The sequence below is a fragment of the Mauremys mutica genome, chromosome 2 (assembly GCF_020497125.1).
Source record: "Mauremys mutica isolate MM-2020 ecotype Southern chromosome 2, ASM2049712v1, whole genome shotgun sequence".
NCBI lineage: Eukaryota > Metazoa > Chordata > Testudines > Geoemydidae > Mauremys > Mauremys mutica.
Window position 1 is genome coordinate 37,499,025 of NC_059073.1, and position 27,336 is coordinate 37,526,360.

The following is a 27,336-nucleotide window of genomic DNA, read 5'->3' on the forward strand; positions in this document are numbered from 1 at the left end:
TCCCTTTCTGCTTATGTTTCTAACCTCATTAGGACCTTTTGTATCATGTCTCTTTTCTCATTGCAACTCCCATCCCATTTACCATCAGCAAATGGCTTTATTTGGCTGGTTCCTCCCTCTTCCAATCATGAATGAAATTATGAAAGACTGAAGCTAATATTAAAAGACTATTACTGCCCTCTGCTGGAGAAAATAGCAGACATCAAGTGCATGCAACAATATAAATTCTGGAAGTGTCACAGCTACCAGAGGGTACGTCTACACTACGGGATTATTCCGATTTTACATAAACCGGTTTAGTAAAACAGATTGTATAAAATCGAGTGCACGCGGCCACACTAAGCACATTAATTCGGCGGTGTGCGTCCACGGTCCGAGGCTAGCATCGATTTCTGGAACGTTGCACTGTGGGTAGCTATTCTGTAGCTATCCCATAGTTCCCGCAGTCTCCCCCGCCCCTTGGAATTCTGGGTTGAGATTCCAGTGCCTGATGGGGCAAAAATCATTGTCGCGGGTGGTTCTGGGTAAATGTCGTCAGTCACTCCTTCCTCTGGGAAAGCAATGGCAGACAATCATTTCACGCCCTTTTTCCCTGGATTGCCCTGGGAGACTCCATTAGTATGGCAACCACGGAGCCTGTTTTGCCTTTTGTCACTGTCACCGTATGTGTACTAGATGCCGCTGACAGAGGCGATTCAGCAGCGCTACACAGCAGCATTCATTTGCTTTTGCATGATAGCAGAGATGGTTATCAGCCGTTCTGTACCATCTACCATGCCATTGTAAATTGGCAATGAGATGATGGTTACCAGTCCTTTTGTGCTGTACCATCTGCTGCTGTCATACGTGCCCCTGGCTGAGATCGGCCGGGGGCGCAAAAGACAAAAATGGGAATGACTCCCTGAGTCAATCCCTCCTTTATGGTATCTAAAAATAGAATCAGTCCTGCCTAGAATATGGGGCAAGTGTACTAGAGAACCAGTGTATCAGAGAACCAGAGAGCACAGCCGCTCCGTGTCAGATCCCGCAGAAATGATGAGCTGCATGCCATTCACAGGGGGTGCCCCTGCAACAACTCCACCTGTTGATTCCCTCCTCCCCCAGCCTTCCTGGGCTACCGTTGCAGTGTCCCCCCATTTGTGTGATGAAGTAATAAAGAATGCAGGAATAAGAAACAGTGACTTGTTAGTGAGATAAAATGAGGGGAAGGCAGCCTCCAGCTGCTATGATAGTCCAGACAGGACATTAAGCAGTGTGGGGGAGAGGAGCCCAGCATCCCGCTGCTATGATAGTCCAGGCAGAACAGAATCTTTTCTTTACACATGAAGGGCGGGGGCTGATGGAGCTCAGCCCCCTGTTGCTATGATGAAGATGGTTATCAGCCGTTCTGTACCATCTACTGGGAATGATCAGGAGTTTTTTACCCAGGTGCCCCCAGCTGACCTCACCGGAGGCCAGCCAGGAGCACTCACGAGCTGATGATAAGGACGGATACCAGTCCTATTGTACTGCACCATCAGCCACAAGGCTGATGATGACGATGGATATCAGCCATATTGTACCATCAGCCACCAAGGAGGGGGGGCGAGGATGCTGCCGTTGACTGCTGCAGCATCACGTCTATCAGCAGCATTCAGTAAACATAGGGTGACATTTAAAAGAGTCAAGAGAGGATTTTTTTTCCCTTTTACTTCTGGATGTGGGTGAGGGGGGTAAATTGACGAGCTATGCCCTGAACCACCGCAGACAATGTGTTTGACACTACAGGCATTGGGAGCTCAGCCAAGAATGCAAATGCTTTTCGGAGACTGCAGGAACTGTGGGATAGCTTGAGTCCTCAGTCCCCCCTCCCTCCCTCCATGAGCGTCCATTTGATTCTTTGGCTTTCCGTTACGTTTGTCCCTGCTGTGGCCTCTGTCTGGAGATTTTTTAAAAAATGCTTTGGAATTTCGTCTTCTGTAACGGAGCTCTGATAGAACAGATTTGCCTGCCCATACAGCGATCCGTACAGTCCATGCTGGAGCTCTTTTTGGATTTTGATTTCGGACTGCATCGCCACCCGTGCTGATTGGAGCTCCACGCTGGGCAAACAGGAAATGATATTCAAAAGTTTGCAGGGCTTTTCCTGTCTACCTGGCCACTGCATCCAAGTTCAGATTGCTCTCCAGAGCTGTCAGTGGTGCACTGTGGGATACCGCCCGGAGGCCAATACCGTCGATTTGCGGCCACACTAACCCTAATCCGATATGGTAATACCAATATTAGCGCTACTCCTCTCGTTAGGGAGGAGTACAGAAAACGGTTTAAAGAGCCCTTTATAGCGATATAAAGGGCCTCTTAGTGTGGATGGGTGTGGCGTTAAATCGGTTTAACGCTCCTAAAACCGGTTTAAACGCGTAGTATAGACCAGGCCAGAGACTCTTCTATATCTAAGGGTATGTCTACACTATGGGATTATTCCGATTTTGCAGAAATCGATTTTTGAAAACAGATTGTATAAAGTTGAGTGCATGCGGCCACACTAAGCACATTAATTTGGCGGTGTGCATCCATGTACTGAGGCTAGCGTCGACTTCTGGAGCGTTGCACTGTGGGTAGCTATCCTATAGCTATCCCATAGTTCCCACAGTCTCCCCCACCCATTGGGATTCTGGGTTAAGATCCCAATGCCTGGTGGGGCCAAAAATTTGTCACGGGTGGTTATGGATAAATGTTGTCAGTCAATCCTCCCTCCGTGAAAGCAACAGCAGACAATCATTTCGCACCCTTTTCCCTGGATTGCATGGCAAACATGGAGCCAGTTTTGCCTTTTGTCACTGTCACCGTATGTGTACTGGATGCTGCTGACAGACGCGGTACTGCAGTGCTACACAGCAGCATCCCCTTGCCTTTTGCAAGTTGACAAAGACGGTTACCAGTCATACTATACCGTCTGCTGCTGTCATGGGTGCTCCTGGCTGGCCTCAGTGAGGTCGGTCAGGGTCACATGGACAAAAATGAGAATGACTCCCCAGGTCATTCTCTTCTTTAAGTTTTGTCTAATGGAGAGTCAGTCCTGCCTAGAATATCAGGCAAGCCTACTAAAGAACCAGACAGGCAAACGGCCGCTCCGGGTCAGAGCCCCAGACATCCCGCAGAAATGATGAGCTGCATGCCATTCTAGGGGGTGCCCCTGCAACAACCCCACCTGTTGCTTCCCCCATCCCCCACCCCTCCTGGGCTACCGTGGCAGTTATCCCCCCATTTGTGTGATGAAGTAATAAAGAATGCATGAATAAGAAATAACACTGACTTTATTGCCTCTGCAAGCAGAGATCAAAGGGGGAGGGGAGGGCGGTTGGCTTACAGCGAAGTAGAGTGAACAACCATTCTGCACTTGCTCAGCCTATAGCTGAAAATGGGAATCTGTGACAATCACTAGGATAGAAGCACAGGCAGGACTGAATCTCCATTTGTGTGTGGGCCTTTGGTTGACACTGGTAAAATACAAGATGTCCCAGGATATGTATGTTGGGGGACAGTTCTAAATGGCAGCTTAATTTTTTTTATTTGCAGCAAAATGTAGGGGTCTAAGTATCTGATTGTGAGCCCTGGTAGCAAGGAGTAGGCACGACCGCGCAGTGCTGCTGACTGGGAGAGCAGCCTGAGGCAGAAGCCTCCAGCTGCCATGATATTCCAGGCAGGACTGAATCTCCATTAGACAAAACTTAAAGAAGAGAATGACCTGGAGTCATTCCCATTTTTGCCCAGGCACCCCTGGCCGACCTCACCGAGGCCAGCCAGGAACACCCACGGGATGACAATGACGGATACCAGTCATACTGTACGGTCTGCCATCCGCAAGGCAAGGCAAGGCAAGAGGATGCTGCTGTGTAGCGCTGCAGCACCGTGTCTGCCAGCAGCATCCAGTAGACATATGGTGACATTGAAAAAAGGTGAGAAACGATTTTTCCCTTTGCTTTCATGGGCCGGGGGGGATGAGGACATATACCCTGAACCACCTGCGACAATGTTTTTGACCCTTCAGGCTTTGGGAGCTCAGCCCAGAATTCAAATGGTTTTGGAGAATGCAGGAACTGTGGGATAGCTACAGTCGTCAGTCACCCCTCCCTTCGTGAGCGTCCATTTGATTCTTTGGCTTTCTGGTACGCTTGTCTCAGCTCCTTAAGTTTCACGCAGCACTGTGTTGAGTCCCTGTTGTGGCCTCTGTCCATCATGGCCTTGGAGATTTTTTTCAAATGTTTTGGCATTTCATCTATTGGAACGGAGTTCTGATAGAACAGATTCATCTCCCCATACAGAGATCAGATTCAGTATCTCCCATACGGTCTATGCTCTTTTTTGATTCTGGGACCGCATGGTCACCTGTGCTGATCAGCGCTCCACGCTGGGCAAACAGGAAATAAAATTCAAAAGTTCATGGGGCTTTTCCTGGCCAGTGCATTCGAGTTCAGATTGCTATCCAGAGCGGTCACAATGGTGCACTGTGGGATAGCTTCCGGAGGCCAATACCGTCGAATTGCGGCCACACTAACTCTAATTCAAAATGGCAATGCCGATTTCAGCGCTACTTCCCTTGTTGGGGAGAAGTACAGAAATCGATTTTAAGAGCCCTTTATATCAAAGTAAAGGGCTTTGTTGTGTGGACGGGCACAGGGTTAATTCGATTTAACGCTGCTAAATTTGAGATAAACTTGTAGTGTTGACCAGGCCTAGATTAGAAACCTACCATTTTGAAGCTCAAAGAGCTTGGCTTGTTTAGGCTAACCAAAAGAAGGCTAAGGGGACATATGATTGCTCTCCAGTGAAAAAGCTTCCACAACCTCCCTAGGCAGTCGGTTCCATTGTCCTACTCTTCTTACAGTTAGGAAGTTTTTCTTGAGATTTAATCTAAATCTTCTATGCTGTAGTTTGAACCCGTTGCCTTTTGTCCTGCCATTAAGTTGGCCATTAAGTGCCAATGTGGACACAAGAACAAATGGCTATAAACTGGGCAACAAGAAGTTTAGGCTTGAAATTAGGTAAAGGTTTCTAACAATAAAGGAGTGAAGTTCTGCAACAACCTTCCAAGGGGAGCAGTGGGGGCAAAAAACCTAACTGGCTTCAAGACTGAGTTTGATGAGTTTATGGAGAGGATGGTATGATGGGATTGCCTGCAATGGCATGTGGCCCATCAGAGACTGACAGTAGCAAAATTACTCAACTGCTGGAGATAGGACACTAGATGAGTGCTGGGGGGACGATGACTCTGAGTTATTACAGATAATTATTTCACATTTATCTGCCTGGCATATCTTGTCCACATGCTCAGGGTCTAACTAATTGCCGTATTTGGGGTCGGGAAGGAATTTTTCCTCTGGTCAGCTTGGCAGAAACCTTGGGGTTTTTCACTTTCCTTTGCAGCATGGGGCACCTGTCACTTGCAGGTTTAAACTGGTGTAAATGGTGAATTCTCTGTAACTTGAAGTCTTTAAAACATTATTTGAGGACTTCAGTAACTCAGCCAGAGGTTATGGGTCTAATTCTAGAGTGGGTCTGGTTCTGTGGCCTGCAATGTGCAGGAGGTCAGACTAGATGATAACGACTGTTCCTTATGACTTTAAAGTCTATTAGTCTATGAAGCTGAAGCTTCTATTCGTTTTCATTTTGTTGGCCCTTATGACAAGGCAACGTCCACTCCTGTCTTCTACTCTATCTATACAGACTTGGAGGGCTTCAGTTGTTTAACACTCTATTGTAGTTTATTTACATTTGTTCTTCCCACAATCTTACTGATCCACAACATTATTTACAGTATCAATTTCTCCTCAGTTCTCTGCTGAAGGGAGCAATCCTTCTACCCAGACATTCTTTCTGGCTCTGCTAGCCAGCATCTCTCTCCCCTGCCTTTCCTGTCTGTGCTTTCTTATATCTCCTGTGTTAATGGGCCAATTTTCTCAATAGTCTTCTCCCAGCCCATTCTAATCCACTAATTAGGCCCCAATAGGTCCACCCTGGGGGCAATTAATTGATGTTTATGTGACCAGAATGCTGGCTTAGCTGTTGGTTCCCAGCATTCTGTGTCAGTCATGGACTCATTACATTCTCCTTTCCTTATAATCTAAGCAAGGATTTTGTCTTGCTGCAGACCAGAAACTACGTATGTCTACAATTGCCAACCAATTGACACTTTGTGTTTTTGCTTCTGTGGCTGACATTTGTCCTACAACATTATACTACTTTATTTGCAAGTAGAAGAGAGATCACCTCATTCTTCCCCGTCCTTCTTGTGGTATGAGTTCTTTTCCATGGATCCCATTCTGACTGTGGCCATGTCCTACGAGGATCAGGTGAGAAAACTTTCCTTTTGGAGTAGATATCCCTGGTTCAGTCTAATCACGGTCTTCCTGGGAAGCTTTCGCTTACAGACTTGCATGCAAAAAAAAGTCCTGTGGCCAATCAGAAACAGTGGAGACTGGAAGCTGGTTAAGTACACTAATGCATGGCATCATCTTATAAACTCACCACAGTAGATGTCCTAGCCTGGAGGTTCCATCCTTTCCAGGTATTAGAATTTTCCACAAAAATTCAACATGCTGTGAAACTTTCACTCAGGTAGGGTCAGTACCAGATATTGAACCAATCAAACAAAAAGACTATAGAAAGTTCTAAATTTTCTCTACTTAGTTCAGTGATTCATATCCTTAGTTTACAATCATGGCCTTGGTTCACCACTACATTACTCCAATGGAATTATAGCAGCGTAAAAATGGAGTGAAACAGAGAACTTGGGTTAATGTGTTCAAAAGCAGAACATACTTTTCAAACATCTCATTCTGTGTATCAATATTTTTCTGTTTGCCAAAAACTACGGATTAATTACAGGACAAAGGAGCAATTAGCAGTATAGAGCATGTGCATGGGTCACACCACTAGCATTACCATTGAAAGGAGTTATGCAGCTCACATATAAAGTCAGCCCTTCTTTATCTTTGCCAAGAGGTACTTTAAGATAAGATGAAAAACCAGGAAAAAAATGTGCCTGATTCACTACTGTTACGCCTAACGTGACTCCATTGACATCCAGGTTTGTTTCCCTTCCAATAAACAAAAAAATGAACTAGTTTTGTTTTAATTTTCTTTAGAATACAAACATGAAGTTTTTGCACAGAAGTTATATATCCCTCACAAGAGTGATTTAAAATAGAAATATTTACACAGAGAGAAGCTGTACATAACTAGGGCTTTTAAAAGTCTGATAATTCAGTTTTATTTGTTTCTCCTTCTTTGATGAACTGATAAATGTCACTTAAATATTTGCATGAGCATTCAGTAGGAAAGCTGGTTTTCTTTGAGAGAAAACAGCATATACACTTATTCCTCCTCTACTATATATAAATTCTAAACAGTTCCTTCACAGAATTATGAAATAGAAATGAATGCTTTTTAAAGCATTTGTGGAGTCTGGGGAATAAATGATAGAATTTTCTTATATTTCTTGTATATGCAGATAACAGATACATTTAATGCAAGAAGGAAATAGAATTTTAATAGAATTTTTAACTAAAGATCTTGAAACAAAAACTAGACATACATTTTAATTGAATTTCTGGCTCAAATTACAGCAAACCATTATAAATCATTAGGAATCAGTTTTAAAACTGCTTTCACTTTTACCCGTATTACAAACACAGAGGTAAGCTTTTACAGCTACAGATAAGTGTTAATAAATTACCCGAATTTCAAAATTAATGGCTGCCCGGCTGCTTTGGGGAGATATCATTGTGTTTCATGAATATTTTGATTTTGTGATTAGATCAAAATGCGCTGAATTCCTAAACAGTCATAACTAAGGTCTGCTGATCATAAACTGTTCTTTTTTTAATAAATTATATTCCTCGCAAATCTGCTGATATGGAATAATTAGAAATTGGTTGCCTGCATTTACTGTAATATTTGCATGACTTTAGATCTCCACCTACTGATCTAGTGGCTGGCAGGAAATGTACATTTTGTACATTTCTAAATATACCTTGCCTGCAGAGATAATGGTTTATATTGTGATGTTAAGAAGGTTTTTATTTGCAAAAAACAAAGAGGTGTCACTTGCCAGTTCTGGAAGACATTGATTAGGCTGTTTATGTCATTCCTATTCAGAACTTATTATTTACAGCTTTCCTGTTTCCTTTCCTTTGTAGGAGATAATGATCTGTCTCTTTTAAACTGCTTAAATTGTGCCTATTTTCTCTTTTTTAGGGAGTCTTGAAATACATTTTATAGAATGCAAGCATATTGAAATGGAATGTAAATGGTGTAAAATACAGCACATTAATCGAATATCATATCTGTCAATATAATCTTTAAGTGGTATACAAATATTTATAGTTAGGGAAAATGAAAATTGCAAATCCATTCTTTAGTGTGGAATGTATGTGTATCTGAATTTGATCCCGTAAAACATATATATACACTCTATTATTAAATGTACTTACATTTTAGGTACTGTTCATTTTCAATGTACTGTACATATGCATATTTATTTTTCCTATGGATCTTCTGAAAGAAAGGGACAGTGTATTGAGTATGTGGCATCCACCTCTTAGAACATGCAAAACATAGAGCATACTTGGATTTTTGGAAACATTTCAAATATAGGAAAGGATCTACAATTTTTGACCCATTTTTTAATGCTGACTGTACTTTCAGCAGAAAAGAGGGAGACTACGTATTACTATGTCATACAGTCAAGTGATGGTACAAGGGCAATGTTTTGGATAGTTATATGCTAAAATTAGAATAATCCTCCATTTCAGTAAAGCCATTAGACAATATGAACAATTCTATGGCACTGTAGTCTTGAAGATGGATCCAGGAAAAACCAATCAATAACAACAAAAAGACAACACTGGTGTAAAACAAAATTGTTGAATGGATCATTGACTTACAATTTAATGGTATTGCCCACTTATTGAGAAAAGTTGACTCCGTTGTCTGCTTTCTCTAATTGCCACCACACTTGTTACTGCAGCTCAGTGGAATAGCTTCTTAGTCCCACATTGGACAGCTGGTACTGTAAACTATGAACTATACTGATCATGGACAATTTAGCTGCTAATTTTTCACAACAGTGCTGATTCTACATTCCCGCTAATTGTTTGTGTCTTATTGCTTCACAGTGTTATATGGACATTTGTTCTGTTTCCCCTGACAGTGTGACCCACTTGTATTCATGTTTTCCAATGTTCAATGTTTATTTTCATATAACCATACACCCTCTCTATTTTTTGGGACGCTCTAAAGAAAATATATTTTCTTTTTAGAAAGAAGGCTATAACAGAGTGAGGAGAACTTCAACATCTACACTTGTTGAACCAGGTACACAGATTTGGTGCATCTTTATGAACTCTCAAGATTGCCACAGAAATATTCATGTGTATTTTAAGGGAGATATTTTTGACATAGGAAAATCAGGCCATCTAGCCAAATACAAATGGACAGATTTGGTCCCAAAAGGGTTAATGGTATGTGAGATGCTCCTTCCACTAGCTGTAATGGGGGCTAGAGTTTCTGGTGCACCCATCATCACTAGTTGTAATGTCTAATTCTGGATCCAGTTCTATGCTGGCCCCAGCATGCTTTATAGCAGTGCGAGCTCTAAGGTATTCTTCAGCTCCATTCTGCTCCTGAAACTGTGGGTGAGGGGGATACCAGATCTGCCCCAGATGTGCACCATCCTATGATGTGGACCCTCTGATGCTGAGGGAATTCCCAGGATGGGAAATCTGTCCAGTTTGCAACTCCTTTGCAACACCAGAATGGTGCAAAGGAGATGGAGTGACAGAGAGACTTTGCCTCTCTGTGTTTATTCCAAATAAAGATTGGAAACAGAAAATCTCTCTGCCAAATGTTGAAGTAATGAAGATTGTGCCTAGCCTGCAGAGAATATGTGCAAGGGCAATTTTATCCTTATGATAGCCTTGCAATTCCATCAAGGTGAGTGAAACCTTGGATTATAGAGTTACATGTTTTTGACATGAAGTTTATAGCTAGCTAAAACAGTACTAACTTGCACTCTTTTAAAAATACATTTATTTTATATTTGTTAATTGTTTCTACTTGCTCCACTTCCCCTGTGTTCATTCATTTATCCCTTTTGGAGTCTACATATCCCTGTAGCACATACTGTATGCTTATGGATGCACAAAACAGTTATTCAGGTAAACAACTGCTCACATTTGTCTGCATTATGCAAAAATCAGTACAACTCTATGCAGGGCACAAGGGTAATTAAAACTGAACATGTGTGTACAGTAGTCTGGGTATATATTGGCTATAATCAAAACAGTAGAGAAAATTGTACAGATAATATTTCATATTGTTCCTTCATAAAGTGATGAACAAGTTTTAATCTAAAACAAAGGAATTTTAAGAGTCCCAGTACTGGCAAAGAGCAAATGATCCATGAAGTTTCATGTAGCAAGAATTCCACATTTTACAGGATATGGAATAACTTTAATCACTTCCATGTTCAAATCATGTCTACATACCTCGTGCTTCTGATGTCATTTAGATTTTCTCTAGGTCATCATAGTTATCTGTCCAAACACCGTTATGGATCTCCAACATTTGACTTTATCTATACTTCTAAAGGGCTTTCAAACTGTTTTTGAAGCAAACTCAGGATTTGTTTATATCATGTCACCACTCAGAATAGGTTGCTGCTATTTGTGTTAGCAGAACATCTCAAAGGGAATATGGTTTGTCCAAAAGTGGGTGAGGTGATTTTAAAAAATAGACTACCTTTCGCTGGATGGTCCTTGTAGAAAAGCACAGATCTGGTGGGATATTTTATGCTCAAATTATTACCAATCTTAGCTGGAATAATTTTCATTCTTCAGTATCCAGGAAGCTGCCTAACTATATGTGATTTTTACATACTAAATTAAGGATACAAATATAAAATATAATACTCCGGAACAGTGTATTGATTTGGGGGACTCCCAGATAGACTTTGTTTCCTCATATGAATCAGAATGTGAAATACAGGGGCACCATTCAAAAACAACATTTATGTGTCGCATTTCCTTTATTTACAAACAGGAATCCTGGAAATAAAATCTTAAATTTTAAAAAAGATGGTGCCAAATTACTTGTTTTCAGTTTGTCTACTTGGGGCTGCTGCTTTTCTTTGGAAATTTAGGAGTGACAAGAAAAATTGGTAGTTTTACTTTATATCACAGGAACCATACTGGAGCAAGTTTCTCTTTCTGTGATTACTAGACCATATATAATTCAATACATGAACTAAAGTTGTTTGGAGGACCTTAAATTTTAATTTCCATAATTTCTATTTTTGAAAGGTGGGGAGTGGGAGGAAAATTAAGTGCAAATAAAAACTGCACCATTAGCTTAATAGTTTTTCTGTTAAGTATTTGGTAGATATTTACAACTTTTTCACCATCTTAGCTGAACTATTTGTTTGGGAATTTCATTAGGTTTTAAAAAATGCTAAGGGGCTCTGGTGGAACATGAACAGCTACACAATGATTCCAAAACTGCTTGCAAGTTCTGCAGAGACCCCAGCAAATCTTGCAAATTGCATAGGGATGGACCCCATTTCTCGCATCTCCGCATGGAGTCTCCCTACATCATGCGGAGAGATTTACCTGGGGCAAGTCATAAAAGTGGATTAAGTGGAAAACCTTTGCCCATAACTCCCAAGATCCTCATACTGCATACTATCAGCTCATCATAGTATTCTTGGTATAAAGCACAAGGAGGTACAATTGCAAGAGTATTGAAGATGGAGGCCAGGACCTTAAATTGCATCTGATAACAAGTGAGGAGTCTGTGCAGCATGTGCAGCACACAGAGTGTGTGAAGATATTGTCTACCTATTCTGTTCAAGCAGCAAAGAGTCCTGTGGCACCTTATAGACTAACAGAAGTATTGGAGCATGGCTAACACGGCTACCCCTCTGATACTTGACACAATTCTGTTCAAGATATGGTTAAAATGTGACTTGACAGGGAAGAGATTTCTGACTGTAGGTGGCTCTTTAATCTAGCAGAAAAGGACATAAGATTCAAAGCTTGGAAGCTGGAGCTAAACAAATTCAGACTAGAACAGATTTTAACAAGTGAAGTAATTAACCATTGAGATGATTTGCCCAGGCACCTCCTGGATTCTTTGTGACCTGAACTCTTTTAAATCAAGACTGGATGTGTTTCTAAAAGTTTTGTTATAGCTCAAACAAAAGTTATGGGCTTGATGCAGAAATTACTGTGTGAGGTTCTATGGCCTGTGTTATACAGAAGATCAGACTAGATAATCATAACAATCCTTTCTGGCCTTAAAATCTATAATTCACTTCTGAATAGGTTTGTGCCTTAAAATACTAATCTACTCCATAATTATAGTCCGACTTGGACTGGGAAAAAAGAATGTTGTTACTCTCCCAAGGTCTGTCACAAACTAAGATCTGCCTTCAATTAGGCATCTAATTGCAGAGTTAGATATTGTCATATAATGAACTGTCCCTTTAAGAAGGGTTCAGTGTCCATCTCAAACTTGTTCCTGTTTGAGCTCAGAAAGGGGGCATTCTGGGAAGGATTGATCAGAGTTGTAAGCTGGCCAGCCCTGCAAGTTGGGAAAGGGTACGGATATAAAAGAGCTCTCTTTTTTAATTAAGAAAAAGTCCAGAGAGGAGGAGTGTATCTCCTGTGGATCTCTCTACATGGAGAGAAGAGGGACCTGGAAAGAGTAGGATCTGCTGGTGTGTCTCTCTGGGTCAGGCCTTGAAAGGAGTCTGAGCATTAAGTGCTAGTAAGGTGTCTCACAGAGAGACTAGGGAAGGAGAAACCCCAGGCAGAGCTTCCATAAAGGAAGGAGCGGTGGTGGTGTGGAAAGAGGTCCTTTCATCCACACAACACCGCATCCAAGTAGGAATTCATTGTAATCCTGGCAGAGAATATGGGATCCTATTGACTGAGTGCCAGGAGAGCGCTGTAAGTTTGTTGTTTACATTTGATTCTTGCACATCAGCAATCAGGACAAATAGCCAGGGACAACACAACAAGAGGGTGGTTCATTTCACTGAATTCTTGAGGCTAGGCCAATCATTTGTTTAACTTTGGAACTTTCTGTCCCCCTTAAGGGGTAGTATTCAGTTTAGGCAGAGTGCCAGCCCATTTTTTGCCCAAAGGGAAACTGAGGATGTGAGACATTATCACAGGACCAGGTAACAAATCCGTGATTAACACCTGAATAAATAGTGTGATTTTCAGAGGTGTTGAACACCTAGATGCTCCCATTGACATTACTAAGATTACTTATGGCTGTAAACACTGTGGATTAGTCCCTTTTGAATTGTAATCCCCTCAGTTTAGGATACCCTCCTATTGTATGTGTCTGTAAAGTTCTGCACTGATTAATAATATTAAACAATATAGAACTGCAATCTATTGAAGCTTAGAAACATAAATTAATGTTTTTAAAAGGAATGATTTGTTGGTTAGCTTTAACTTCATGATGTGCCTTAAACACTTACAAATATTGTGGTGTAACCTTTAATAACCCGTGGTCAGTAAGAATGACAAGGTAGCTGTTGGGTAAAAGGGGTAGTTACCCCATTCTGTGTGCCCAGGGAAGCAAATGAAAAAGTCATTGGGTGAGAGGAAGATGGTCCCAGGGAGCAGATAGGTCGAGATCATCCAAAGTATTTAGGTGCCTAACTTCCATTGAAATGCCCTGGAGGCTCTGGCTCTCAGTGTCTAGGAAAGAGAATAATGCCACCCAAGATTATTGTTTCTTTAAAGGCACAGGACCAGGAGCCTCATAGTTTGGGAAGGGCAAGTCTCCTCTTTCTCCCAGGAAGTGCCGACCGATATTGGGGTTTTAGACCCAGCTGGGGAAGATTAAGACACTAATTAGTGACTGGTGGCTCCAAACCCAGTCAAGGGGTAAGCTGCTGAAGAAGCTGCAGAGGCAGAGAAAGAACTCATCTCGAGGCAGCAACAGGAAGGAAGACTGCAAAGTCCCTGAACCTGAGGGGAGAGTCTGCAGGCCAGTGGGGCCAGGACTGGAAACACAATCCTAAGGAGGACTGTGAGACCCTTATCTTGAGAGCTCTGGGCTGAGGGTGAGGCCTGGATTTGAAGCCACAGTCCCAAGAAGCAGGGCCGTGAGATCCTAAACCTGAGGAGCTGAGTGTACAGGCCAGGAAGGCTAGGACTTAAAGCAGGAGTGGGCAATAATTTTCGCAGGGAGGGCACTCCATTAATTTTGATAAGTTATCATGGGCCACACATTTCTACTATATTAATGGAGGGGTGCGGGATCTGGGAGGGAGTTTGGGTGCAGGAGGGAGCTCTGGGCTGGTGCACAGTGTTGGGGTGGGGAGAGGGTGAGGAGTGGGAGCTCTGGAAGGGAGTTTGGTGCAGGAGGGGGCTCTGGGCTGGGGCAGAGGATTGGGGTGCAGGAGGGGATGTAGGCTCTGGGAGGCAGTTTGGGTACAGGAGGGATTTCTGACCTGGGGCAGGGGGTTGGGATGCGGGAGGGGCTGCGAGGTGCCGGCTCTGTCCAGGAGGTGCTTACGTGTACGTATTTGTGCTAGTGGCACCATCTTCACATTATGGTGACTTTCATTCTACATAACAGTGAACAGTAGAGCATGTTTTAAAGTTAGTGCATGACTAAATTTTAATTGTCTTGTGAAAACTGTATGTTTAATTGTATGTTAAATGGATCATAGGCATGTTCTATTTAGGCTCAGTTTTCTGAAATTCAGTGTGATTTGGGCACTAGGGTTCCGTAGGTTCCTTTGAACATCCCAGGCTTTCTGTATTTTCAAGGCAATAAAGTTACAATCACTGTCCTAACGGGTGCGGATTAACCAGCTATATATACTCTGTGTGTGTGTGTGTGTGTGTGTGTGTATGTGTGTATGTATGTATGTGTGTATATAAAACTTATAAGTTCCATGTTTCCATTGCTCTGCATTTTCCAGTGCACTGGAAAATGCAGAGCAATGGAAACATGGAACTTCTCCTGACTCCTGAAGTGACAATTAGATGCAAAATACTCTGCATAGTAATAATTTGGGTAACTTTTCATTTAGGTACTCCATGGCTCCTGAAACCATACTATCTGGGTTCCTCATAAATATTAACAGAATGCCTGTGTGTTGGAAAGGTATTATGGTCCCTACTTGACAGACTGAGTGACTTGCCCAAGCCCATGCTGAAATTCTTAGCAAGGCCAGGAATTGAATGCAGGTCTCTACTTTCTCATTTCAGTATCTTAAACACCAGACCATCTTTCCTCTGCTGCTTATGATAAATTGGCAGGAATAGAGGGGATGATATTTGCTAGAAAGAAAAAAAATGGAAAATTTGGTATACAGGAAACAAGGAATATTAATTTAGGGGAATATTTTGGCCTGAGTTTCAAATCCTCTGTTCATAACATTCCAAGATCTCTCTTAATTTGCGCTACCTAGAGGGCCGGCCCACAACATTTTGGTACTTGAGGCGGGGAGCTCAAATGACGCCCCCATGCTCCCTCACTTGGGCCAAAACTTTGAAAGGTCTCAATTCTGCCTTCTTCCTGTTCTACTCCTCTCATGGTACTGCTCTGCTACCTACCCCAATAAAGGAGAACAAACAACTTAAAATGCCTTGTTCACAAATTTTAAGTAACACTTAACTTTCACATGCCTGAACAGCAAATGTAACTTTTCTTGTCTGCATAGTAAACGCTGGCATTTTTATCTGTTTGAACAACTAAAGTGGTGCTTTCTGTGCCTTCTTAGTTGCAGAGATTTGAACTGCTTCCTAAAGGTCCACAATCTGGGCCCGCTCATGCTCTATTGAGTGGTTGCAAAGCCGACCAGCCTCTCCTGTGTCACTGTGGAGTGTAGATGTGTTTTTATTAACTTCAGCTTGGAGAAGCTGCGTTCTCCACTGGCAACTGTTACAGGAAGTGTTAGAAGTATTCGCAGAGCAACAAAAGCATTTGGAAAGAGGATGGATATCTTATTTATGCACATATATTCCAGAACAGCCTTTGGAGCTGATCCTGCTGAAATGTATCTTGAAGGGGCTTTCAGTTCATCACCTAAATCACTCACATCAATATCGTGCATGTCAACACTGTCTCTAGTGCCCTCCATTGCTGGTGTAGATCTTCTTCAGGTATAGTGAGGAGTTTTGGAATATCATACAACATCCCAAATATACTGCTGTGTTCCTTGAGCTTCATGAAATATTCTTCAACTGACTGTATTGCACAATCTAGCACCTGGTTAAAGAATTCAACTTTGAATTGTTGTTTAGGATCTCTTATGGGATTATCCCATGCCTCATAATCAAAATGTCTTCTTCGGTGACTCTTGAATGTATTGTATTCTTGAATGGGTGGGAAAATAGCATCAGTGTGACATTCCTCCGCCAACTTCTGTGCACTCTTCAGAAAGTTTTGAAATCCCTCATCTGACTGTTAAGACTGTAGATATGACTTTGCTTTGTCCAGTTGTTCCATTGCTCCAGATATATCAAGGTCAACATCTTGGAGTCTCTTGCTTACAACATTTATTTCAACCAGTATGTCATGCCACAACACTAAGCCACACAGAAATGTGAAGTTATGTATGTTTCTGGTGATTCCATTTCCCTCTGCCACTGTTCTCCCATGAACAGTTCCTATCATAGCATTCATCCTTCATAATGGCAACTATGGCATCATCTATCTTCCCAATATGGTGTTTGATAGGTTTTATCACCTCCACTCAATTTTCCCTCGTGTGGCCCTCAGTGGTTTCAGGGTCAGAGAGGATGTTCCCAGATGTTGCTTCAAAATTTGCCATCGATGTGTTGAAGTAGAGAAAAATACATAGATGCTTTGAATTACATTAAAAAATTCAGCAGCCTCACTAGAAGCTGATGCTGCATCACTGACCACCAAGTTCAATGAATGAGAACTGCATGGGACAAAAAAAGCTCAAGGGTTTAACTCTCGGATCCATGTTGGCACTCCTCTGTTCTTTCCTCTAATGTTGGCACCATTATCATAGCTCTGACCTCTCATGTCAGCTATCACAATTCCCATATCTTCCAGCTTTTTAAGAGGAACATTTGTCATACCAGCTCCTGTAGTATCATCAATGTCAATAAATTCTAGAAAATGCTCTCAATAAATTCTAGAAAATGCTCTCGGACAGTCACCATTGCAGGGATATTTTTCACTAGGTTCTGTTGTTGTTACAAAAGGCACCATTAAAGTCATTTGTTCTGTATGGCTGATGTCTGGTGTTCAGTCCATAATAACAGAGTAATATCTTGCTGACTTCAGATCTGCCACAATCTTCTGTTTGACTTTTGTTGCCAGTAACTGTATGATCTCATTTTGAATTGTTTTTCCAAGGTAGTGGTGTGTGTACATTTCTTGGGTGGTGACTCTTCTTAGATGCTCCTGGAGTACAGCAAACTCAGCCATCAGCTCCACAATTTTAAGGAAGTTTCCATTGTTTGGCACATGGAGCTGATCTGAAGTGCCATGCAGTGCTAGGTTTTGGGTAGCAAGCATTCTCACAATGGAAATGAGCCTTTTCAGAACATTTTGCCAGTAAAGAGACTCTGATGCAATCTTTTCTTGATGCTGATCATCTATGGGGGCCTTTAACCTTAGTCTCATCTCAAGCTCTTTCCACCTATGAAAGGCTCTCTGGTGATCTGCTGTCTTCTCAAGGCATGCCAGATTTCTAGCCAGATTTTTCCAGTCCTTTTTTCCTGTAGAACCCAATGTGGCTGGAACATTAGACTGGAAGAGTTTGCAACAAAAACAGTATGCAGCATTCTGGGTTTTTGAGTACATAAGCCCTGGCCTCTCCACTTTGTTACCATTAGGAATTTCATGCCAATAATGTGTTGGATGGAAACTTCTATTTTCATTGTCTTTGGGGAACATGAAGTTTTTCACTTGCTGTGGCCCGTGCAGTACAAGGAAACCCTTCAGGCTATTACTCAAGTGGGTCCACAGTCCTGGATCATCTAGACTTAAGGAACTAAACTCAGCAGCTGTTTCTTGCGCATCCACCACACTTTTCTCTGATCTACACTTTTCTTCAGGAATGTGCATGGTTACATCCATTTGAGATGGAGATATGGATGCTGCACTCTGACTAACTGGAAGATCAGGAATCTCCTCACCACTCACATCCTCACTGGGGCCAGAAGGCTCCCCATGAACATTTGTTTCTATGTATCTCAGGAGAGCTCCTTCCTGCTTAGATAGAAAAGCTTCCTTTGCGTTTTCTTTTTCTGAATGCTGCCCCAGAGGGGCATTTTCTGCTTTCACTCATGACTGCTGTTCTGTTCCAGCTATAGTGGCTCCCAACACTCAATTGAAGGGGACAAATAAGCAGGCTGGTAGCAGGGCCTGAGTGAGGGAAGATATCAGCGTCTTAAGGACCTAGCTGGCACCTACTACTTCAGTTGACTGCCTGTTCTCCTCAAGTGGGTTCAGGGAAGCAGCAGGAAACAGGAAGCTCCCTGAGAAGCTGGGGTTAATCAGTCCAGGCTCCTGGGGGTGCTAGAGAGGTACATAAGAGGCTCCTCGTCCTCTCTCCCTGCAGTTCCTGCTGCTTGCTGTTATTCCCTCTCACCTTTTCTCCTGCCAGTCTGTTATGTCTCTTGTGCCCTCCTTCCTCCAGCACAGCACTCAACCATCTCTGTGCATCTAGAGCAGAGAGAATACATATGCACCAGCATCACACACAATTTCGTACACTCCGGGTCCTAGTGGCGCCCTCCCCCCCCCACAGTCTGGCACCTGAGGCGGCCGCCTCAGTTTGCCTCATGGTAAGGCCAGCTGTGCCACCTATCTGAAACCAAGTGTGTACTTCAAAAACTACCAATCTGTCCTCAGAGAATAGGAAGTAGATGGACGTCATTGGGTCAGGCATTTCTGTTCTCATAGCTGGCTCCTCTGGTAACAATAGTCTTAGTTTTCTGACTATATGTAAGCATAAAATGGTGGAACATCACAGTGCAAGGTAACATTGCAGCTTAATTAAGATAAATCATCATCATCATCATGTTCCCATTATGCCTCTGGCGTTTAAAGCAGCGACAAAGCTCCTTCACTCCTGTCTGTTTCTGGAAAGTCTTTCAATGGTTCCCCAGCTGTGCCCCCCAGTTAAGATAAAGTCAATGGAATATTCTTTATATTGTCTATTTTAACACGGCATTCACCTTTTTAGATTGTCATTGTACAGTGACACTCCATAAGTGAGTTGTGTGCCATAACCCATGCTTTCATTTCCTTCTCTTGCCTCTTCCTTTCTTTCTCTGTTTTTTACTGTCCTATTCATTGTTTTTCTCCATTTCCTTCTCTTTTTTTATTTTTATCACTCATGATCCTGAATTAATAGTAACCCTCCCCCGCACCTTATTCAAAAATTACCTGATTTCTTGATTTTTTTTTAAATTACATTTGTGTCATCCCCAAAGTTCCCTTTCATTAAAAATAAGTCACTTCCTATCTGACTGGCCTGAGGGAAGGGGGAAAAAGGTGTAAATTATCTTAACACATTATGCTTAATTTAGTGCCCACCCCCCCAAGTGCTGTTGTCTGCCATGGCTTTTCATTTATATGGATTGCCTGAGGGCATTTCACATACACCATATTATATTACCTCTTAGGTTCTTAATAGGTTTCCTAGGTACTAGCAGTAATAAGTGACCAAAAATCCTATCTTTAGGTAATCTAGTTCAGTATGTAATGTCAACAGATATGATATGACATTTGAAGATGCATATGGAAGTATTATTAAGGTCTTAAAAGAGCGGTCTTCTTGCAAAGCAAATGACATTGTTGGGCTGGCACCTGTGCCCTTGACCATACTATGCTATGAACAGTTTGAATGCCAATTTAAGGTATCAGAGGAAGGAAGCCATAAGCACTACTCTTGCCCGTCCCTTTCTCAGCAGAGGGGAGCTTGTACAGAGGGATGGCCAACTCCTGGGATCAGCGTTGTGGAGACTAGTTTAGGTAAAAAGGAGTAACAATGGGAATGTAATGTAAGGAAGTAATATAGGAATGTTTAGTTCATTGTAACTTGTGGCTGGTGTCCCGTGCACATAAAGGTTAAAGGCGCCAGCTCCCAGAGGTAAGTGAGAGCTGGGGTATGGTTGGTAGATCTATTGTCTGTAAGGAAAAGGGGATTCCTGAAATATTCATAGACTGAGATCTCCTTCATCTCTGAATCCTCTCCTGCTCCCGCCCCATGAGGGAGCTAGAGGTTACCAAGTCCTAGGAGTTAGGTTGAAGTGTATCTACCCCAAATTATTGGTTATGAGGTGAGAGCCCTATAACCCCACAGTGATGCTTGAGATGTGAGACATTTTTAAGTTAATATAGTTGCATCCTGCTGCTCAAATCCATCCTTGTGTCTGTCTGTCTTTTACCTGTGTGTGTTCTGATCAATGCACCCAAGATCACAATGACACACCAAGGCAGGATCATTGCTCCAGCCTGAAGCAAGATCAACTTTAAAAATTAGCCTCCATAGCCACATAGTCTGAAAGGTGAACTTCTCTGTGCATAATTAAACAACATTAGCAGTGTTCCATGCAGGTGGAAGTGAAGTATTGTAATAAAACCTCCACTTGCTGTTCAGAGGAACCCCCTGACAATGGCTAAAAGAGGGAAAGCTATATTTCTGCTGAACAAGTCAAACACATGCAAAAATACAGCTGCACAGTATTATCTAGCTTTCTACTTTTGCATGGTGCAAATGATAGCTTGACTCAATAACTACCCTTACCTTGCACATACTGTATGCATAAAATTGACGGTTTAGAGAAGGAAACTACCTGTAAACATTTCTTAATACAGCATGTATGATATATTTCCACAATATAATAAACTGCTGTTCCCTAGTATGCAATTGGAATAATCACTGATGTATAGAAAAAGCACACAAATCTGAAACAGACTATGGTCAGGTAAAGAGAATAGAAGAAGAAAAGGTATTATTAAATAAAACAAGACCAGAATAGGAAAACAAATTCCATGAGACTTTGCATCAGTTATAGCAACACTTCTCATGGACAGATACCAGTCTAGTATCTTAAACATGAGACTAGAAGCTGGTATAAGGTCTGAGGCCTTTTTCTGCAGCCATATTAGGAGAGCAGCAGCTTAAGATTGGGAGCCCCTGGTTCTGGTTCCAGCTGTCCTGCTGACTCACTGTGACTTGCCCAAACCTAAAGAAATATAGGCCAATTTTTTCAAAATCCATATGCAGGCACTTTAAAAAGTGGTCTGATTTTCAGAGTCATTAAAAACCTACTGCCATCATTGAATTCATTTGGAGCTACATGTGCTCACAACTCTGAAAATCAGGCCACTTTAACCTAGGTGCCTAGCTATGAATTTAAAGTGCTTGGCTTTAGGTAACCAAATTTTGGAAACTCTGACCCTAGCCTATCTCAATTTCCCCCTTTGTAAAAGATGGATAATGATTCTGACCTATACACGTCATGGGGTTGTTAGGAAGATTAATTTGTTAGGGCTTAAAAAGTGCTTTGTAGCACACATACATTCGGGGAAGGATAACTCAGTGGTTTGAGCATTGGCCTGCTAAACCCAGCATTATAAATTCAATCCTTGAAGGAGCCACTTAGGGATGTGGGGTAAAATCAGTACTTGGTCCTGCTAGTGAAGGCCCCCTTGATGACCTTTCAAGGTCCCTTCCAGCTCTGAGGTATTTATATCTCCATGTATTATGTGCCCTCTTATTTTACAGGAGTGGAGAATCATTCTATTCGCCATAGGTTCTTATACCATCCCGCAATCACTGTAATATCTGAGCTCCTTCCAGTAGTGCATTAAGTGATTTGACTAACAGCTGTCACATGTAGTTTGTTCCTTCTCTCATCCTCTGCTGAGGGGGAAAATTATGTGTGGAGTGGCATCTTATTTTGGTAGGGTTTTGTTTACATAAATGTACATGCTGTTGTGTGTTCATATTAGAGAAGACAAGGCCAAAGAAGTGTGACTTGCACTTTGAGTGAAAAGATGTTGAGGTTTGTGGTGGTCCTTATTTCCTGTGGGAATTCATATCACTATATTGGACCAGCCCCTGAGAAACATCTGTGTCCTGCACAGATGAGTTTCACCCTTCATTTTACTTCATGAACAACTAGTATCAGGGTGAAACAAATTCTTATAAATTAATACTAGGCTTACGGTAGCATTCAACCAAGTTATGACTGTGGCCCTGTTGTGCTAAGCATTGTCTGATATCATTCAAAGACATGTTCCTTGCTGCAAGTGGCTTAGAATAATTAATGAAAAGCAGGAGGGAGTTGCAGGAAAAAGATGACAGCAAAAAACCCTGTGATTACTCCAATAAACTATGCGTGCATCTTGATGGTAAAGAAGGTTTGGGAATGATAGTATATTTTACATACATACAAATTATGACTCTTTATACCCTCCAAAGAAACAAAGTAGGCTCAAGACATGGTGTACTCTATATGGGTTTGGTTTTACCTGTGATTTTTTTGGAAGATCATATTTGCATACCAGAAGTCTTGGCTACTCTGCCATAGGAAATTAAATCAGATCATGGATTCATTGAGCAATCTGACATATAATCTTTGGGACACACAGCATTAGATTATGAATTCACGTTGAGGAGTGCTACTCATATATGCAATCCCATTGAGTCTGTTGGGACTACTTGTAGCAGTACCTGCTCATCAACGTGAATAAGAGGTTCACAATCTGTGCCACAGTGAAACAGTCTTGGTAGAAACACAGTGGTTCCTGATGACTGACCTCTCCTGTCTCAGCTTGTACCTCTTTCAAAATAACCAAAAGCTCCCATGTCCTTGGCTTTCAGACAAGTGGTTATTGATGTGCAGAAATCAAATCAGGGCATTGGGATCAGGAGAAGGCACAGAGGAACATAATATACTGTAGAATAATGCATTACATCCTCACCTCTAGAACTTGTCAATACCATATTCAATAACACATGGTACTTAATGGTTACAAAACTTTCCACAAGAAACACCCTGGTGGCAGGGAAAAAAAATCAGCACACATTCTCCAGCACATTTAAATATTCACTAGGTTATTCACATCTGTTGAACAGTGACTTTTCTAATGAAACTAGCTGAAGGAAAATGTGTCCCGGGGAGAAAGGGATCGGATTTGAGAAAATAATACAAAGGAATGTACTTCAGTGGGATGACAAGATCTAAGTATTAATTATTGGCTCAGATTATTTTCTAATTGATCTGGGTGTGGTCATAGAGTCGTAGACTTTAAGGTCAGAAGGGACCATTATAATTGTCTAGTCTGACCTCCTGCACAATGCAGGCCACAAAATCTCACTCACCCACTCCCGCAACAAACCCCTAACCTATGTCTGAGCCATTGAAGTCCTCAAATCATGGTTTAAAGACTTCAAGTTGCAGAGAATCCTCCAGCAAGTGACCTGTACCTCACACTGCAGAGGAAGGCAAAAAAAACCCAGGACCTCTGCCAATCTGCCCTGGAGGAAAATTCCTTCCCAATCCCAAATATGGTGATCAGCTAAACCCTGAGCATGTGGGCAAGACTCACCAGCCAGCACCCAGGAAAGAATTCTCTGTAGTAACTCAGATCCCACCCCATCTAACATCCCATCACAGGCCATTGGGCATATTTACCACTAATAGTCAAAGATCAATTAATTGCCAAAATTAGGCTATCCCATCATACCATCCCCTTCATAACCCTATTAAGCTTAGTACTGAAGCCAGATATGTCTTTTGCCCCCACTGCTCCCCTTGGAAGTCTGTTCCAGAACTTCACTCCTCTGATGGTTAGAAACCTTCATCTAATTTCAAGTCTAAACTTCCTGATGGCCAGTTTATATCCATTTGTTCTTGTGTCCACATTGGTACTGAGCTTAAATAATTCCTCTCTCTCCCTGATATTTATACCTCTGATATGTTTATAGAGAGCAATCATATCGCCCCTCAGCCTTCTTTTGGTTAGACTAAATAAGCCACGCTCTTTGAGTCTCCTTTCATAAGACAGCTTTTCCATTCCTTGGATCATCCTAGCAGCTCTTCTCTGTACCTGTTCCAGTTTGAATTCATCCTTCTTAAACATGGGAGACCAGAACTGCACACAGTATTCCAGATGAGGTCTCACCAGTGCCTTGTATAATGGTACTAACACCTCCTTATCTCTATTGGAAATACTTCGCCTGATGCATTCCAAGACCGCATTAGCTTTTTTCTCGGCCACATCACATTGGTGGCTCAGAGTCATCCTGTGATCAACCAATACTTCAAGGTCCTTTTCCTCCTGTTTTGCTTCCAATTGATGAGTCCCCAGCTTATAACAAAAATTCTTGTTGTTCATCCCTAAATGCATGACCTTGCACTTTTCACTATTAAATTTCATCCTATTACTATTACTCTAGCTTACAAGGTCATCCAGATCTTCCTGTATGATATCCCAGTCCTTCTCTGTATTGGCAATACCTCCCAGCTTTGTGTCATCCGCAAACTTTTTGTGCCAAGGTCAGTAATAAAAAGATTGGTCCCCAAACCGATCCCTGAGGAACTCCACTAATAACCTCCCTCAAGCCTGACAGTTCACCTTTCAGTATGACCCGTTGTAGTCTCCCCTTTAACCAGTTCCTTATCCACCTTTCAGTTTTCATATTGATCCCCATCTTTTCCAATTTAACTAATAATTCCCCATGTGAAACCATATCAAATGCCTTACTGGTAGGGTCCTTTGTCCACATATCTCCCCTCCTCTCCATGGACGGGGGACTCTGGAACCTCCAGGGTATCTTCATGACCCTTCCCCTTCATATCCAGCAGAACAGTTGCTGCCTCGATGGAGGTTCTTGCAGGTGTGAAAAGGTAGCATTTGGAATTGCAGACACTTCTTTCCCTTAAAAATATCCCATTTATCCCAGTAATCTGAAAGGGTAGTGGAAAAGTGATATTTCTTACCAGAGACATTATACATTAGAAAATGCTGAGAGGGTGGAGAGGTTGTTTAAAAAAAACTTTATTATATTTTACATAATGAAAATATAAGATAGCCAGGTACCTAATGAACCAATCACGGTCATAATGTACAATATCCAAACAGAAAACAAGAAAAAGAAGTAAGGATCAGTGTTATACAGTCTATGCAAGATACTTAAATTCTGATATAATAAGATAATGAATCCACCTGGTCATAGCTGAATATATCATCTCTCAAATTTATAAGCCAAGATGATGGACTGGATCCAAGACAGTCAGGTGCTGCTGTGGTGAATGCTATAAAAAAAGTCTATACATAAATGAATTTTAAAAATAAATAAAACAAAGTTGTGCAGCTCCCTTCTAAACCTGAAGCATTATTTTAATTGCTTTTCTCAATAGTCATAGATTTAAGGCTAAATAGAAACCATTATGATCAATTAATCTTATCTCCTATGTAATGCAAATCATCCATTTTCATGCAGAGCCAAAGATTTATTTCTTGCTTATGAAAGCATTTGAACCCAGGGCCTCTAGTAGCAACAGCACTATCTACATTCCCCTAAGCCACCAACTTCTTCATAGGGAGATATTTAAAAGTTTTATAAATATCTGTGGAATCATTTAATATTGCTTGAAGAATAATGATACGCCTTAAACTCATTTTAACTTTCAGTGTAATTTAATTTGTATTCCCCTCTGTTAAAGACAGTATTTATTTTAATTTATATTTGTGTAATACTATGAAATTAATGATTCATAGTTACAGTTGTCCATGTTGGCTGTATTGCTGGTGGCAGCCACCTTATTGAAAAGTTGGATTGCTTGTACCAATAGCATTATAGGGTCATGATGCCAGATTATGAAACATATCAATTACTTGCTCTAAATTTAAACTATGGACTCAGTCCTCATGTGCATCAAGTCTCACCAGCAGCTGGAAGGGCCAAAGGGAGGAGAGCTGTAAGCACACTCCTTATACTAGGGTCAGCCATTAAATGGCATATTGCCAGCTATGACAGGTTAATGCCACCGAGGAATTCCTCTACACAGAGGAATCCTCAACAGACCCTTTAGGGCATGGCCAAGGAACTGGCCAGTGGGAGCTGCGATTGGCCGAATCTGCAGACGCAGTAGGTCTTTCCCTGGTGGGCCACATTCCAAAGGTTGCCAGTTCCTGTACTACATGAATGCTTCCTCCCTGGTTGTTAAATCTGTCTGAGAGTTTCAAACTGCTTTACCTGTTTTGCCAGTGTCTTGGGCTATGCAGCAGCTACACTTTACTTAAAACAGGGGTACTGAACCTTTGGTTTAAAAAGAGAAACTTCAGCAAAAGCAACTTGGGGTATGCCATATTTGGGGCATGTACCTCAGCTCTCGTTTCCCACCAGGCATCTGCTCAAGGCCAGTCCTCCTCTAATGCTGGTTCCCTTCATGCCTCCCTTATGGCCTGTAATCACCTCTGTTCTTTCTCTTAATACTGTATTTCTCATGAAATGCCATCTCTGATCCCATAGGCCATTCAAACTTCCTCTCCTCCTTCACATCCTTCTTCAAAACCCTTGATTAGTGCCTCTAAGCACTGTGACGTTGCACCCCATAATGCTTTATGGAAATATGCTTATGAATGTAAATATGACATGACTGGAATATGTTTTATGCTACATATGCCATGTAACATATCTCTGCAAATGTTATGATCTACTGAATATATTCATCCTATTTGTATGCATGTATCATTTTTGTATTCAAAGTTATGAATATTGATTGTGTACTTGTTTGATTTTAAGTAGCCTTAGTAAAGCATTTGGTCAGCTTCTTTAGAAAGGAATTGGCAAGTTAAGTGCCCAATCAAGAAACACTTAACAAAAATGGATCTTGGAAGACTCCAATCTATATAAGAAGTCTTCCTGGAGACATTCAAGATAGCATGTGGGCAATGGCTGCTGCCTGTAAAAACTGAGTCATGCACGGACATGTGACTTGCCCATGTGACTCCAAAACTCCATCTTGGAGCTGGATTTTGCATAGGAGAGATGGGAGGGGGTCTCGACCACAAGAGAAAGTCTATTTAAGCCCCGGGAGACCCCTCAATTTTGTCTTCAGCTAGCTCAAGAGAGAGCCTCTTCACCCCCAAAGGATACCTGAAAGAAACTGGAACAAAGGATAGTAACCACAGGGGTGTGAGTGATTGCTGAACCCAGACTAGAAGGAGGCTAGTCTGTAAAAGAAGCTTACTAGAACATCTCTGAGGGTGAGATTTCATCTGTAATCACTTTCTTACTGTATTAGGTTTAGACTTGCGTGT